The sequence below is a fragment of the Ambystoma mexicanum genome, chromosome 6p, assembly GCF_040938575.1.
Source record: "Ambystoma mexicanum isolate Mex_15411 chromosome 6p, UKY_AmexF1_1, whole genome shotgun sequence".
Taxonomy (NCBI): Eukaryota; Metazoa; Chordata; class Amphibia; order Caudata; family Ambystomatidae; genus Ambystoma; species Ambystoma mexicanum.
In genome coordinates this window covers 23,646,988-23,661,943 of record NC_090935.1, presented here as the reverse complement: position 1 = coordinate 23,661,943, position 14,956 = coordinate 23,646,988, and the positions used below count along the sequence as shown (strand labels likewise).

The 14,956-nt window shown below is 49.6% G+C and overlaps 1 pseudogene; it reads left to right on the top strand.

Moving 5' to 3' along the window:
- The first annotated feature begins 1,182 nt into the window (after positions 1-1,182).
- LOC138510641 (sphingomyelin phosphodiesterase 5-like) lies at positions 1,183-14,533 on the top strand (annotated as a pseudogene).
- Positions 14,534-14,956: the final 423 nt, after the last annotated feature.

The window sequence follows — 14,956 nt, the reverse complement described above, 5'->3', positions numbered from 1 at the left end:
ATTTATATTGGGTGGCATTTCTAAGTGCAACATTACTACTTCTCGTAACCCTTTCCTGGGTTGTTCTTTTGTGGTTGGATTGTTCTTCTGTCCGAAGACTGGCTGTTTCTGTGCTTGTGTACTTGGGTTGTTCTTTAGTGGTTGGGTTGTTCTACAGTCAAAAGACTGGCTGTTTCTGTGCTTGTGTACTTGGGTTGTTCTTTTGTGGTTGGTTTGTTCTACAGTGGGTAGACTGTCTGTTCCTGTACTTGGGTTGTTCTTTATTGGTTGTGTTGTTCTGCAGTGGGAAGACTGGCTGTTTCTGTGCTTGTGTAGTTGGGTTGTTCTTTTGTGGTTGGGTTGTTCTGCAGCCAGAAGACTGGCTGTTTCTGTGCTTGTGTACTTGGGTTGTTCTTTATTGGTTGGGTTGTTCTGCAGTGGGAAGACTGGCTGTTCCTGTGCTTGTGTACTTGGGTTGTTCTTTTGTGGTTGTGTTGTTCTGCAGTGGGAAGACTGGCTGTTTCTGTGCTTGTGTACTTGGGTTGTTCTTTATTGGTTGGGTTGTTCTGCAGTGGGAAGACTGGCTGTTCCTGTGCTTGTATACTTGGGATGTTCTTTTGTGGATGTGTTGTTCTGCAGTGGGAAGACTGGCTGTTTCTGTGCTTATGTACTTGGGTTGTTCGTTTGTGGTTGGGTTGTTCTGCAGTCAGAAGACTGGCTCTTTCTGTGCTTGTGTACTTGGGTTCTTCTTTTGTGGTTGGGTTGTTCTGCAGTGGGAAGACTGGCTCTTTCTGTGCTTGTGTACTTGGTTGTTCTGCTGTAGTAGGACAGGCTGTATCTGTGCATGCTTAGTAGAGGTGTGGAGCCTGAATAGATGCGTGTGTGTCTGTGTTTGAATTACCTCCTGCAAGGAGAAAGTGGTTTGCCATGGCATGAGGATATTGCTCAGTGTATGTTTTTCTCTTTTCAGAAGCTGTATTTGAAAATAGGAAAAAGAACAGTCCATGTGCCCCACCTTTAACGTGATGTGCGACTCCTCCGAGAACTATAGCAGTGATTCCACCACTGCGACTGTGGCACTATACTATCTGAGAGCATTGAAGAGGAGACTGTTCTTCTGTTGCCCCCCCAGAATTCCTAGACGTCTGCAGTGGCTCTCGTCATCGGGACTCTCTGGATGAAGCTTGCTCAGAAGCTCAAGGCTTGGAGTTGAAGCCATGGTTCTCAGACAGTCAGCGTTTCAGAACAGTTATCTTCATGGCCTGCACAGTGTTTCTTGGGCCCTCATCTTCCCTTGTTACTGGTTTCTGGAGCGCTTCCTTTCGTCCTTCATGGAGACCTCCCTGGAGAAGAAGCAGAGGCAGACCCAGTGCTGCTTCCTCCATCCCTTGCAGGTCTTTCTGTGCTCAGCAGCGTTCCTTGTACTGCTTATTCTATCCATGCCTATCGCCCTGCTGGGCTTTCTCGTGTGGGTTCCATTACAGGCTATCCGCAGGCCTTTCACTTACCAACAGAACCAAACCCAAGGTATTCCGAAGGAATGGTCCAGCCAGGAGAAGGGCAAGCCATTCATCTTTGTCAGTGCCAATTGTTAGGAAAGATTTCGTAATTGTAGGGAATTTTCCTTCCATGTGGCAACCCCTAAACTTTTTGCTATTGTTTTTAACCTTGTTGTTGACTTTGCCAGAGAAGTACAGCCTTCTGCCGCACTTCTCTGGGCTTTCGCTCCTTTCTTACGGGGAAACTGACATGCCCTTAAGACAGTCAGTACCGGGGAACGTGGTTTCCCGTAGTTTCTTTTATCGTGTCGCAGCTTTAGTGCAACACGACACAAGAGGGCACTGTAAGCTAAGTTACAGCTCTCTTGGGTCTCTAGCCTTCTACAGGCCCTAGATACTCTTTTAGGATGGTATTTGATCGGTGCAAGTCATTCAGGGACTGGGCTGGTGGCAGCGATCGTTTTGTTTATTTTGAGCTCCTTTTGGCGTTCTGAGCACGTTTTTGCACTGAACCCAAAATGGTGGCCTGGCTCCCAAAATGGCCAGGCCGCGAGGCTCCTTTGTCCTGTCCACTGTCCGTCTTGCTCCCTTCACCTTCCCCAGGTCCGGCGACCCGGGGCCTTCCTTATTTGGGCATGTACTTTCCCGCGAAACGTGGTTGCTTTCGCGGGCTTCTACATGTCGTTTGTGTGCCTCCAGGGTGTGGGCTGGGATGTCTGGTCCCAATACACATCCTGGGTGCCAGAGAGTCTAGGGTGGTGTGAATGCCTGGGACCACCGTGGTCCGTGATTGGTCCACGTATGGTATGTGTGTTGATGAGCGGATCTCCCATTGGCTCCCCTCCGTTTTGGCGCGAAGGGAACCGTGGATAAGAGGGGGCTGGAAACACCACTACCATGTCGATCTCCTGAGTTCTCACGAACGAAGGAATACAGGAGCCAAGTATCCTGCAACTACGAGGCTGGACCGAGGAATCGCTGGTGACCCGCTGAAGGAATCCTCCTTTGCACTGCTGTCGTCCGGAGAGCCCCTGTCCTCCTTTGATCGAACCAGAAGGCCTGTACTGGTGCTTCGACCTTTGGAATAGCAGGAACAGCTATTCCCGGCATCTTCAACCACCTCCTGCCAAGTAAGCCTTCGGAAGCGTCTCTGGGCCATCCAGTTGACTGACCAGCTTACCAAGGAGTTTGGCTCTGCAACCGCCGCCAGGTTGTGTTGTATTGCGAGTCCTTGTCCCTCTCCCACGCTTCGTACGCTTGGCGTCCCCAGGTCTGAAGGGAGGAGGGTTCATTTGGCTCGAATACACACGGCCGCTCCGTTGCCCTGTGCGGCAACAAAACTGTGCCGGTTTCGTCGATTGGGACGTCTTTTTGCTCTACACGACTACAAAGCGTTCCCTGCTCGTCTGAACCTGCCAGCTGCTGAAACTATCGTGGAGAAGCCTGGGTCTGCTTGCTTCGGGGACCGGTGAGTAGTATATCTAGGATCTGGTCGCCCTCCTGCAGTATCCCATTGCTTTTCCCTGCTGTGTAAAAACAGCACCCTTTTGCCGCGCTCGCGCTCTGCTTCTGCCCGCTGTGGAGGCTGCGCTTGAGCTGCGGAACCTGTTCTTCTTCTGCTGTGCACTAACGTGAACTGCCTGACTTCCTCCAAAGAGCTTCCCCTTGTGTCCGTCGGCACCGGCGTGGCAGGTACTTTGAGCACAAGGCTCCACTCTTCGCAGGGCTCGGACTTCCATCTAGTTAGGTGCCTATGAAGGCGAACTGAGTCGAAAGCATTATCGCACTGCCTGTTTTCCTTCCCTGGCAGGTGGACTACATATTTCGTGCTTTAAACGCTTGCGACTGTGTATTTGTATATATATTGTGTTGATATGGTATGTGTTGGTTTAATACTGTGATATTGTGATTTTCTCGCTACGGTCATTATTTTAAAGGCCTTAAAATAAATGTGTATCTATTTTTGATATAACAACTGTTTGGAGTAGTTTGTCAGCGCTCTTGCTTTGTGTGCTCACTGCGGGCTTTCAGTCACCCTCACCCCTCTTGAGACCTAGTCTTGACCGCCGCGATCGCTACCTTGATTGGTCTGGCTTGTCCAGAGGTTACCCTGTTCCAAGTAATTAGGTTGGCCTTCTGAACTTCTGCGCCACCAGGACAGAGTTCAGAAATCCGTCTTAACAAATTGGTGTACAGCGGTGGGATACGACTGAAGGTATCCAGTGTTGCGCTCGAACTAAGGCATTTCAGGTTATTCCAAACAGTACACGTAGTGAATTGTTATAGTATAACTTTAAAAAGGCCATAGTCCTATCAAACAGTATGGAAACAAGTACGTTGTTAACTTTAAATGCTTCCAAGTCAGAAACATTGAAAAAGATGTGTGCGGAGAGAGGTGTTTCCTCTCAAGGCACGAAATTGGAAATGATCCAAAGAATCGTGGCGTGGCAAGAAGCGCAGCTTGACGCTATTACTTCTGAGGACAGTGCGGAAGGTGGTGGGGCTGCTCTCACTGGTAGAACCGACGGTTCTGCCGCCGCACTGTTCCACCGCGACCACGAGGACAGGGAGGACGAGCTGTCTAATGTTTCCTCTGCCAGTGCTGATGGGGAGGCTATGCTTGAATTCAAGAAGCAAGAGCTGCGGTTTAGGCAGCAGGAGCTTGAATTCAGCATAGCCAAACTAAAAATCGAACAGGCAGAAAAACAAAAAGACAGGGATCACCAGTTGGAACTGGCCAAGCTTCAAGTTGCAAATGGATCCAAGGGTCCTGGACATGGGTCTGGGGCCTCCTCTCATCCACGGTTTCCGAAAGATCTGCTCAGTGTGTATGAAGAGAGGAATGACATTATGGACTGGCTGAATGCGTTTGAGTATGCATGCGAGGTCCAGGAAGTTGACAATGCTGATAAGATTGCGTGGTTGCTCAGTAGACTGCCCCATTCTGGCTGTAGTGCCATTATGGAAATGTCGAAGGCTGAGCGGGCTGATTTCGCAATGTTAAAGCAGACTCTCATTTTAAAGTTTGGGAAGACTCCGGCCCAATATTTAAAGCGTTTTCGAGAGTATAAGAAAAAGGAAGGTGGTACTTGGGTATCTTATGTCGCCGAATCTTTGAAAAACTTAACTGGCTGGGTCGAAGGCTATAAGGTTTCTACCTTCGACGGCATGATAAATCTTGTCATGCTGGAACACATTTTTGCTTCTTCCTCCCCGGAGCTTAAGCAGCATTTGGCCGATTCGAAGGAGATAGATCCTAAGAAGCTGGCCATTGCAGCAGACTTATGGGTGTCACATCGAGTGTCCCATAAGGACAAAACTCATCCTGGTAAGCAGGAGGAGGGGAAAAAGTCCAAAGATATGGAGGGTGGGGAATCTGCTAAATCTTCTTCCCAAAAGGGCCACAAAAAGAAAAACAAGGGTAAGACACAAGAGAGCTCACAGGGTAGTGGAGGTGCGCCTCCGAAACAGAACTCTGGTTACAATAAGCCTCCCTACGTAAACAGACCCACTGGGGCTTGTTTTTCTTGTGGAGCAACTGACCATGTGAAGGGGGATCCCCGTTGTAAGGTTAGACCTTTGGGGGTCCACTCCGCTAATCTGGCCTTCTCCTCCTACGAGGAAGAAGAGATTACAGGAGCATCCTTCTCCTCGGACTCATTTCCCAGCGGAATAGAGGCCGAGGTAGTTTTAGTGTCCCTGGGTTCCTGGGAGCCTAAAGTCGCAGAGGCGTATGCTAGGATTCCGGATAATACCAAGCACTACTTTAAAGACAGTGTGCTGATCAATGGAGTGGATACTCCAGCTCTTAGGGATAGTGGGTGCAGTCGAACTGTAGTGGATTCTACCTTGGTAGACTCAGAGGAAGTTGCCAGAGCTACTCTGATGCCCACTAAGTTGGCTGACGGCCCCCTCCGTATGTTTCCCGTGATCCCTGTTAATCTAACTTTAAATGGTACAGCTGTCAGGATTCCAGTGAGCATTCAGAGAAACGTCCCGGGAAAGGTCTTATTAGGTAATGATCTCAGAGCTTTAGGGCTCGTAGGAGACACTGCCGAACGACCCTACACACGGTCTCAAACACGGGCAGCATTGGCCAAGTCCAATACGCCGCCCCAGCCGAAGGGGCAACCCAAGGCGAAAGGAGTCTACAAGTCAAGACGGGGGAAAGAGAATATTCCCCCGAGCTCGCCTACCACTGCGGTGGAGGGAGTTGGTCAATCGCCCGAGCCTGACGAGGAGGTGGCGATGCCTGACGTATTCGACCCCAACGATCATCCTGAACTAAAAGACTTGTTAGTTGAAGGAGGTCCTGATAGGGACGAATTCAGTAAAGGCCAACGTGAGTGCCCATCTCTGGAAGGCCTAAGGAGACAGGCCTGCTCCCAGCTTGAGGGTGAACCTCCTGGGAAGCATAGGATTTATTGGGAAGGTGGACTCCTGTATAGTGAGCCCACAGAGTCTACAGAAGGAGACCATAGGAGGTTGGTGGTTCCCCTTGCTGTTCGACCCTTCCTCCTGCAGTTGGCGCATGAAGTTCCCCTTGCTGGTCACCTTGGTATGAAGAGGACCAAGCAAAGGTTATCCATGCACTTCTACTGGCCCAAGATGGGGGTGCAAGTAGAAAGTCACTGCAGGAGTTGCGCCTCCTGCCAGTTGTCTGGTAAGGTTGGCGCGACAATCCAAGCTCCGTTGGTACCGCTCCCAGTTGTGGGGGTACCATTTGAAAGGGTAGGGATCGACATCGTCGGTCCCCTTGACCCGCAAACATCCTCGGGCAATAGGTTTATCCTGGTGCTGGTCGACCATGCAACCAGGTATCCTGAGGCCATCCCATTGAAAACTGTAACTGCCAAGTCAGTTGCAAAAGCTTTACTCGGCATATTTACTAGGGTTGGCTTCGCTAAAGAAGTTGTGTCCGATCGTGGCAGCAACTTTATGTCGAAGTATATGCAGGCTATGTGGAAAGAATGTGGGGTCACCTACAAGTTCTCTTCTGCATACCACCCCCAGACCAATGGTCTGGTGGAACGCTTCAACAGAACGTTAAAGAGCATGATTGGGGCTCTGGAGGAGCCCCAGAGAAGAAAATGGGATCTTCTTTTACCATGCTTGCTGTTTGCCTACCGAGAGGTACCACAGGAGGGTGTTGGCTTCAGCCCCTTCGAACTTCTGTTCGGTCATCCCGTACGGGGACCCTTAGCCATTGTCAAGGAGGGATGGGAGATGCCCACTCCCCCTGTTACTACCAATGTAGTTGACTATGTGCTAGGGCTCAGAAAACGGATGGTACTTCTGATGGGCTTGGCTAGTGATAAGTTGAAGGCAGGGCAAGCGCTGGTGAAACATTGGTACGACCAGAAAGCTTCCCTCATCAACTTTACACCTGGTCAGCAAGTCCTGATCATGAATCCAATAAGGCCTCGCGCTTTACAGGACAAATGGTCAGGCCCTTACACAGTGGTGGAGCCCCTGGGTGAGGTAAACTATTTAGTGGACCTTGGAAGGCCTGGACAGGCTCCAAAAGTGTTCCACGTAAATAGGCTGAAGGCTTTCGTCCCAAGAGTCGAAATCGCAGCACTGCTACTGGCGTCAGACGTTGAGGAAGAGGAGTCAGAACCTCTCCCTGACCTGTTCCAGAGCGGTCCTTCAGATAGCTCCATTGAGGGTGTCCGAGTGGCCCCTCACCTGACTTCTGATCAGCAGGCTGAGGTGAAAAGTTTGCTTAGGCAGTTTTCCCCCCTGTTTTCACAGTCCCCTGGTTTGACACCTTGGTGCAAACATAACATTGACACAGGAGACAGTGTACCTACCAAAAGTAGGGGATACAGGATGTCAGATAAAGTACGGTCTTATATTAAGACCGAGGTCAACAAAATGTTAGACCTTGGGGTGATTGAACCCTCTAGTAGTCCTTGGTCCAGTCCTGTGGTTCTGGTTCCAAAGGCAGGCACTTCTGAATTGAGGTTCTGCGTGGATTACAGGGCTCTGAATGCTGTCACCAAGACAGATGCCCACCCCTTGCCTCGAACAGATGAGCTGGTGGATACTTTGGGTGCCTCCAAGTACCTCAGCACGTTTGACCTTACTGCTGGATATTGGCAAATAGCTTTAGCAGAACATGCCAGGGAGAAGACGGCATTTTCGACACCAGACGGCCTTTACCAATTCCGGGTAATGCCGTTCGGGTTGAAGAATGCACCTGCCACTTTCCAGAGGCTTGTGAATCATGTGTTGAATGGGTTGGACGAATTCTGTCTTGCATATCTGGACGATATAGCAGTTTTCAGTGCCACCTGGGAAGACCATGTGAAACACCTCGGGATTGTGCTCCAGGCTCTTCAGAAAGCCCACTTGACCATAAAGGCGAGTAAATGCCAGATTGGACAAGGCTCAGTGGTTTACCTTGGACATGAAGTAGGTGGAGGGAGGATACAGCCTCTACCCAGTAAAGTACAAGCAGTACAAGACTGGCCTACCCCCACTACGCAAACCCAAGTGAGAGCCTTTTTAGGACTCACGGGGTATTATCGCAATTTTGTGGCAGACTATGGTACCATAGCTGCTCCTCTGACTGCCCTCACAACTCCGAAGAAACCCAAGAAGGTAACTTGGACCGACGAGTGTGAGAAGGCCTTCAATGGCTTAAAAGACTCCTTGTGCCAGGCCCCTGTCCTAAGGGCCCCTGATTATCAAAGACCTTTTATCGTGCAGACGGATGCCTCTGACACTGGGATAGGAGCTGTACTATCACAAGTAGATGAGAAGGGTAAGGAACACCCTATCGGTTTTATTAGTCGCCAGCTTAAGGACAGAGAGCTCAGGTGGTCCACGGTAGAGAAAGAATGTTTCTCTGTTGTGTGGGCCCTAAGGAAGCTGAGGCCCTACCTCTATGGGACCCACTTCACTGTGCAGACTGACCATAAGCCGTTAAAGTGGCTAATGAACATGAAGGGGGAGAATCCAAAGTTGCTTAGGTGGTCCATAAGTCTTCAAGGCTTCGACTTCACTATTGAGCATAGACCAGGTGTCCAACATAGCAATGCTGATGGGTTGTCCAGAATGTTTAACCGACCTGAACAAGAGACTCATCCAGGGGTGGATTAGTTCCCCCTGTCCATAGTCTGGGAGGTGCGAGTGTTAGGAAAGATTTCGTAATTGTAGGGAATTTTCCTTCCATGTGGCAACCCCTAAACTTTTTGCTATTGTTTTTAACCTTGTTGTTGACTTTGCCAGAGAAGTACAGCCTTCTGCCGCACTTCTCTGGGCTTTCGCTCCTTTCTTACGGGGAAACTGACATGCCCTTAAGACAGTCAGTACCGGGGAACGTGGTTTCCCGTAGTTTCTTTTATCGTGTCGCAGCTTTAGTGCAACACGACACAAGAGGGCACTATGTCTATGTCTATGTCTATGTGTTTATAACGCGCCGACAGCCCGCAGGCATCAGGGCGCGGAGAACATCTGAGAAAGGAGTCTTGTCGAACGCCGGAAGGGTCGAGATACCAGTGAGAGGTTCTGAAATCACTGGGGGTTATTGGAAGAGGTATGTTTTTAGAAGTTTCCTGAAATTGCCGGAATTTCCTTCTACTCTAAGATTCCCTGGGAGGTTGTTCCAAAATTTGGCTGCCATAAATGGGAAGGCTCGGCCCCCCCCTGCTGCTCGTTTCACCCTGGGGATGGCCAAGAGGCCTGTGTCGGCTGATCTCAGGTTTCTTTTAGGTATATAAGGTGCGAATTTCTTTTTTAGGTATCCTGGCGCCGTGCCAAATAGGCATCTATGCACGATCATCATGGCCTTAAAGTGGACTCTTTCTTCGATTCTGAGCCAGTGAAGATCTTTCCTTGCCTCCGAAATATGGTTTCCAAATTTGATTTCCTTAACAATACGGACTGCCTCATTTTGGATGACCTGACAACGATGCAACTCTTTCTTGGTGGCCCCCACTAATAGTGCATTTCCATAGTCAAGACGGGATAGAATGACCGCTCTTGCGATGTTAGCCGCATTTGCTTCACTTAAGTAGGGTCTGATGGCTCTCAGCAGGCGCAAGTAATAAGAATTGTTTTTGTGTAGATAGTTGACTTGCGATTCGGCCCCTACTGAGGCTTCTACCACCATCCCAAGTGTTTTAACTTGGGGTAGTACTGGAATTTTGGCATCTTTTATGCTAAAAGCCTCGTATTGGTCGCCTAGTTTGATTCTGGCATGCTGAGCTCCAAAAATCATGAGCTCAGTCTTGCTGTTGTTGAGGCACATCCAATGCTTCTGCATCCAGATATCAATGGTTTTATATACCTCTTCTACTTTTGCACTGTCTAGTGTGTAGTCTCCCGTCATTTCAAAGACCAGCTGCGTATCATCGGCGTAGTTGGTGAAGAACACACCAATGTTTTCCAATAACTCACACAAACTGCGCATGTAAATATTAAAAAGCAGAGGGGACAGACTGGCTCCCTGCGGTACTCCAAATAGGATGAGAGCTGCTTCTGAGAAAGTGTCTCCCCAGTGAATGCGTGCTCTCCTATCACTTAAGAAGGAAGCTATCCAGGCCAATGCTGTTGGAGAGCAGCCGATGGTTTTGTCTAGGGCCTTTTGTAGTAGTTGATGGTCCACTAGGTCGAAAGCAGCACTAAGACCTAGTAGCATGAGCATCCCAGACTTGCCCCGTTCTATCAGCTCTAGCATGTGGGTTTGTAGGTCAAGCATAGCTGATTCTGTGCTGTGGGCTGTTCTAAAGCCCGATTGCTGTATGTGTAGCAACCCCTGTGCTTCAACATGTTGTTGTAGCTGATTAGTGGCAATTTTGTCTAGAATCTTCAAAACAAAATTGGAGTTTGTTATTGGCCGTAAATTGCTAGGGTCCTTCGGATCTAGGCCCGGTTTTTTGACCAGCGGGGTTATTGTAACTTTTTTAATGCTGTTGGGATTTTTCCCTTCGGAAAACGAGGTGTTAATTATTTTAGTGAGAGCTGGTGCAAAAATTTCTTTATTATCCAGGATGATTTTTGTGGGCAGGATGTTCTCAGCGCATGAAGTAGGTTTCATTTTGGCTAATACCTGGCAGAAAGCTTCCTCTGTTATAGCTTTGAACTGAAAACTGTCCCTATTACCTGATTTGGGCTCTGCTGTGGGGCAAGTTTCCGTGCTCGTGGATTCCCTTGCTTGAATTATATTAGTTCTAGCTTTTAAGATTTTAGCTGCAAAGGCTTCTTGTACTTTCTCGCAGTCTTCTTTAGATGGATTATGTGGTACTGAGAGTGCTTTTGGCTTTTCAATTGTCTTAAGGATATCGAAGAGTTTACTCGTTGAATTAGCAGCTGACTCTATTTCTCTGTTGTAATAATTGAGTTTGGCATTTTTGATTGCCTTTCTATACTCTAGGTCCTTTCGTTTCCAGTCCACTCTATTCTCTAGTGATTGGTTCTGCAGCCAAGTTCTTTCTTTGGCCCGTTTCTCTTGTTTCAATATGTTTATTTCATCATTGTACCATTTGCAGTGATTGTTGTTTTTTCTGACTAGCTTATTTTTAAGTGGGGCATACTTGTCCACTAATTTTTGCAGGCCGGAGGTGTATTTCTCTAGCATGGTCTCACAGCTATCATTTACTGAAAGTGAATTCAGGACTTGCTGTAAGCACGGTGCCAGAACTTCTGGCCCTAGATTCTTAAAATTTCTGCTCTGAATTCCGATATGTGGGTTTTCTTTTCTTTGGGGTGGGGGGTCTAATTTTAGTTCCAGGGTAACCAGACTGTGATCAGACCAGATGCACGGCTCAGTAGAGACCTGTTCTGATTGTACGTTATTGGTACACACCCAGTCCAGCTGGTTCCCTTGTGGTGTGGTCGGGTCATTATTAACAACATAGAAACCTAGCACTGTAAGCTAAGTTACAGCTCTCTTGGGTCTCTAGCCTTCTACAGGCCCTAGATACTCTTTTAGGATGGTATTTGATCGGTGCAAGTCATTCAGGGACTGGGCTGGTGGCAGCGATCGTTTTGTTTATTTTGAGCTCCTTTTGGCGTTCTGAGCACGTTTTTGCACTGAACCCAAAATGGTGGCCTGGCTCCCAAAATGGCCAGGCCGCGAGGCTCCTTTGTCCTGTCCACTGTCCGTCTTGCTCCCTTCACCTTCCCCAGGTCCGGCGACCCGGGGCCTTCCTTATTTGGGCATGTACTTTCCTGCGAAACGTGGTTGCTTTCGCGGGCTTCTACATGTCGTTTGTGTGCCTCCAGGGTGTGGGCTGGGATGTCTGGTCCCAATACACATCCTGGGTGCCAGAGAGTCTAGGGTGGTGTGAATGCCTGGGACCACCGTGGTCCGTGATTGGTCCACGTATGGTATGTGTGTTGATGAGCGGATCTCCCATTGGCTCCCCTCCGTTTTGGCGCGAAGGGAACCGTGGATAAGAGGGGGCTGGAAACACCACTACCATGTCGATCTCCTGAGTTCTCACGAACGAAGGAATACAGGAGCCAAGTATCCTGCAACTACGAGGCTGGACCGAGGAATCGCTGGTGACCCGCTGAAGGAATCCTCCTTTGCACTGCTGTCGTCCGGAGAGCCCCTGTCCTCCTTTGATCGAACCAGAAGGCCTGTACTGGTGCTTCGACCTTTGGAATAGCAGGAACAGCTATTCCCGGCATCTTCAACCACCTCCTGCCAAGTAAGCCTTCGGAAGCGTCTCTGGGCCATCCAGTTGACTGACCAGCTTACCAAGGAGTTTGGCTCTGCAACCGCCGCCAGGTTGTGTTGTATTGCGAGTCCTTGTCCCTCTCCCACGCTTCGTACGCTTGGCGTCCCCAGGTCTGAAGGGAGGAGGGTTCATTTGGCTCGAATACACACGGCCGCTCCGTTGCCCTGTGCGGCAACAAAACTGTGCCGGTTTCGTCGATTGGGACGTCTTTTTGCTCTACACGACTACAAAGCGTTCCCTGCTCGTCTGAACCTGCCAGCTGCTGAAACTATCGTGGAGAAGCCTGGGTCTGCTTGCTTCGGGGACCGGTGAGTAGTATATCTAGGATCTGGTCGCCCTCCTGCAGTATCCCATTGCTTTTCCCTGCTGTGTAAAAACAGCACCCTTTTGCCGCGCTCGCGCTCTGCTTCTGCCCGCTGTGGAGGCTGCGCTTGAGCTGCGGAACCTGTTCTTCTTCTGCTGTGCACTAACGTGAACTGCCTGACTTCCTCCAAAGAGCTTCCCCTTGTGTCCGTCGGCACCGGCGTGGCAGGTACTTTGAGCACAAGGCTCCACTCTTCGCAGGGCTCGGACTTCCATCTAGTTAGGTGCCTATGAAGGCGAACTGAGTCGAAAGCATTATCGCACTGCCTGTTTTCCTTCCCTGGCAGGTGGACTACATATTTCGTGCTTTAAACGCTTGCGACTGTGTATTTGTATATATATTGTGTTGATATGGTATGTGTTGGTTTAATACTGTGATATTGTGATTTTCTCGCTACGGTCATTATTTTAAAGGCCTTAAAATAAATGTGTATCTATTTTTGATATAACAACTGTTTGGAGTAGTTTGTCAGCGCTCTTGCTTTGTGTGCTCACTGCGGGCTTTCAGTCACCCTCACCCCTCTTGAGACCTAGTCTTGACCGCCGCGATCGCTACCTTGATTGGTCTGGCTTGTCCAGAGGTTACCCTGTTCCAAGTAATTAGGTTGGCCTTCTGAACTTCTGCGCCACCAGGACAGAGTTCAGAAATCCGTCTTAACACCAATCTCTGCCTCTTACCAGACGGTCTGGCCAGATTTAGCAACCTGTGCCACACCCAAAGGCGGTCAGCTGCAATAGGCAAGAACATTGTACAAGGGGTCACCAGGGAGAAGGCCCAACCAAACGCGGAATCACTCAAGAAAGGCATACTGAACCATGAAAGGCCGCACGCAGCTCTGTATGGCACCATTAACCAGAGTTACTCTGACAGTACTCTGCGGATCCCAGATGCCGCTGTGCACTCTCGCGGCAATGATGAGAGTGCCAAGGACCAGTTCTTCATGGGGAGTGAGGGAGTGACTCAAACTGTTGATCCTTTGGTCATCACCATTGACATGGCAGATGAGGGTGATTCCAGTGCAGAGAAGGCCACACAGGACATTAACCAACTGGAGGAGAACATTGGCGCATCCAGGATTGACCCCTGGAGTCCCCGAGCCTTGGGGACCAACCTGTCTGCCAGGCCGGTCCTTCCTACTGAGAATCGCGCAATGGTTGATGCATGGAGCACTGGCAATGCTGGTGCAGACCGCGGTATCCACTGCAAGATCTCTGCTCATCCCAGAAGGGGCCGACTTCATCTGCCTCCAAGAAGTGTTTGACAAAAGGGCAGCCCGGCGGCTGTGAACGCTGCTCAGCCCAGTCTTCGAGCACGTCCTCTATGAAGTTGGTGTGTATGGACCTCTTGGTTGCTGCTCGGACTTGAAGTTCTTCAACAGTGGCATCTTTCTGGCCAGCCGCTATCCCATCCTGGCGGTCCAGTACCGGTGTTTCCCCAACGGAAGTGGAGAGGATGCCTTGGCTGCCAAGGGACTGCTCTGTGTGCAGGTACTGGACGATCACTGATGGTGTTGCTGCAGTGGGGGCATTGCCAGTGTGTAGAGGGGGGGGGTAATTGTAAGGGAAATCAGATTATTCAGCCATGGGTGATTAGGCAGTGTTGGACCCATTGGAGCTATGCCCCTGAACGGCCAGGTAAGGTTTGGGGTGTTAGGCTGTGGTGAAGGTCAATAGGGCTAGCAAAGAGTCGGTTACGCTACATGTGACAGCTCGCACACACTCTATAGACTTTAGGAGTCACTCTGCATGCAAACTTTTTGTTTTTTACTTTTTTCTTTGTTTTAATAGCTAAGTGTCCTTCTGAATGTTGGGGATTTTCCACTAATCTTGTATGTGAATGCCTTGCTCCTGCGAAGAGGCGGGTTTACAGGTGGGCCTATCCGGGTCACCCAGGGTCTACTTCCTGTTCCACTTCCTCTTGGCTCCCATGAACCGGATCCCAGAAGGGTGTACGTGCCTTCTGAGGAAAGTCTTCAGTTGACACGTGTTGAAAACTAGGCTTATACGTGCAAACCTTTTATTAGCTGCGGCTGAATCCAGTTTAGGTTGCTGCGTGTGCGAATTTGCAAACACTTGTGTGCATTTTTCTGAGTTTGGGCTCTCTTGAGCCGTCGTGTGTTTCCCCCGGTAGCCACTTCCTCGTTTCCTGTGTGCTCGGTCCCCTGTCCCTCCCGTAGAGCTTTGTGATTGGCCCTGTTTCCTCCAGAACACCTAACAAGGCTCTAGCCCTTGCAGGTGGTGCTGTTGGGTTTGGGACCCAGGTTTATTTGCACATTTGTTTGTAAAAATGTTATCTTCTGAGGGGAAATCGCCTTTTGTTTGCCTTGCGATTATCCCTTCCTGGCCGTTTCCTGATCTTGCTTACTCCGCCCCGCGAGACGGTGATTGGGCCTGCAGCCCATTTCTTTTTTCCCCACATTG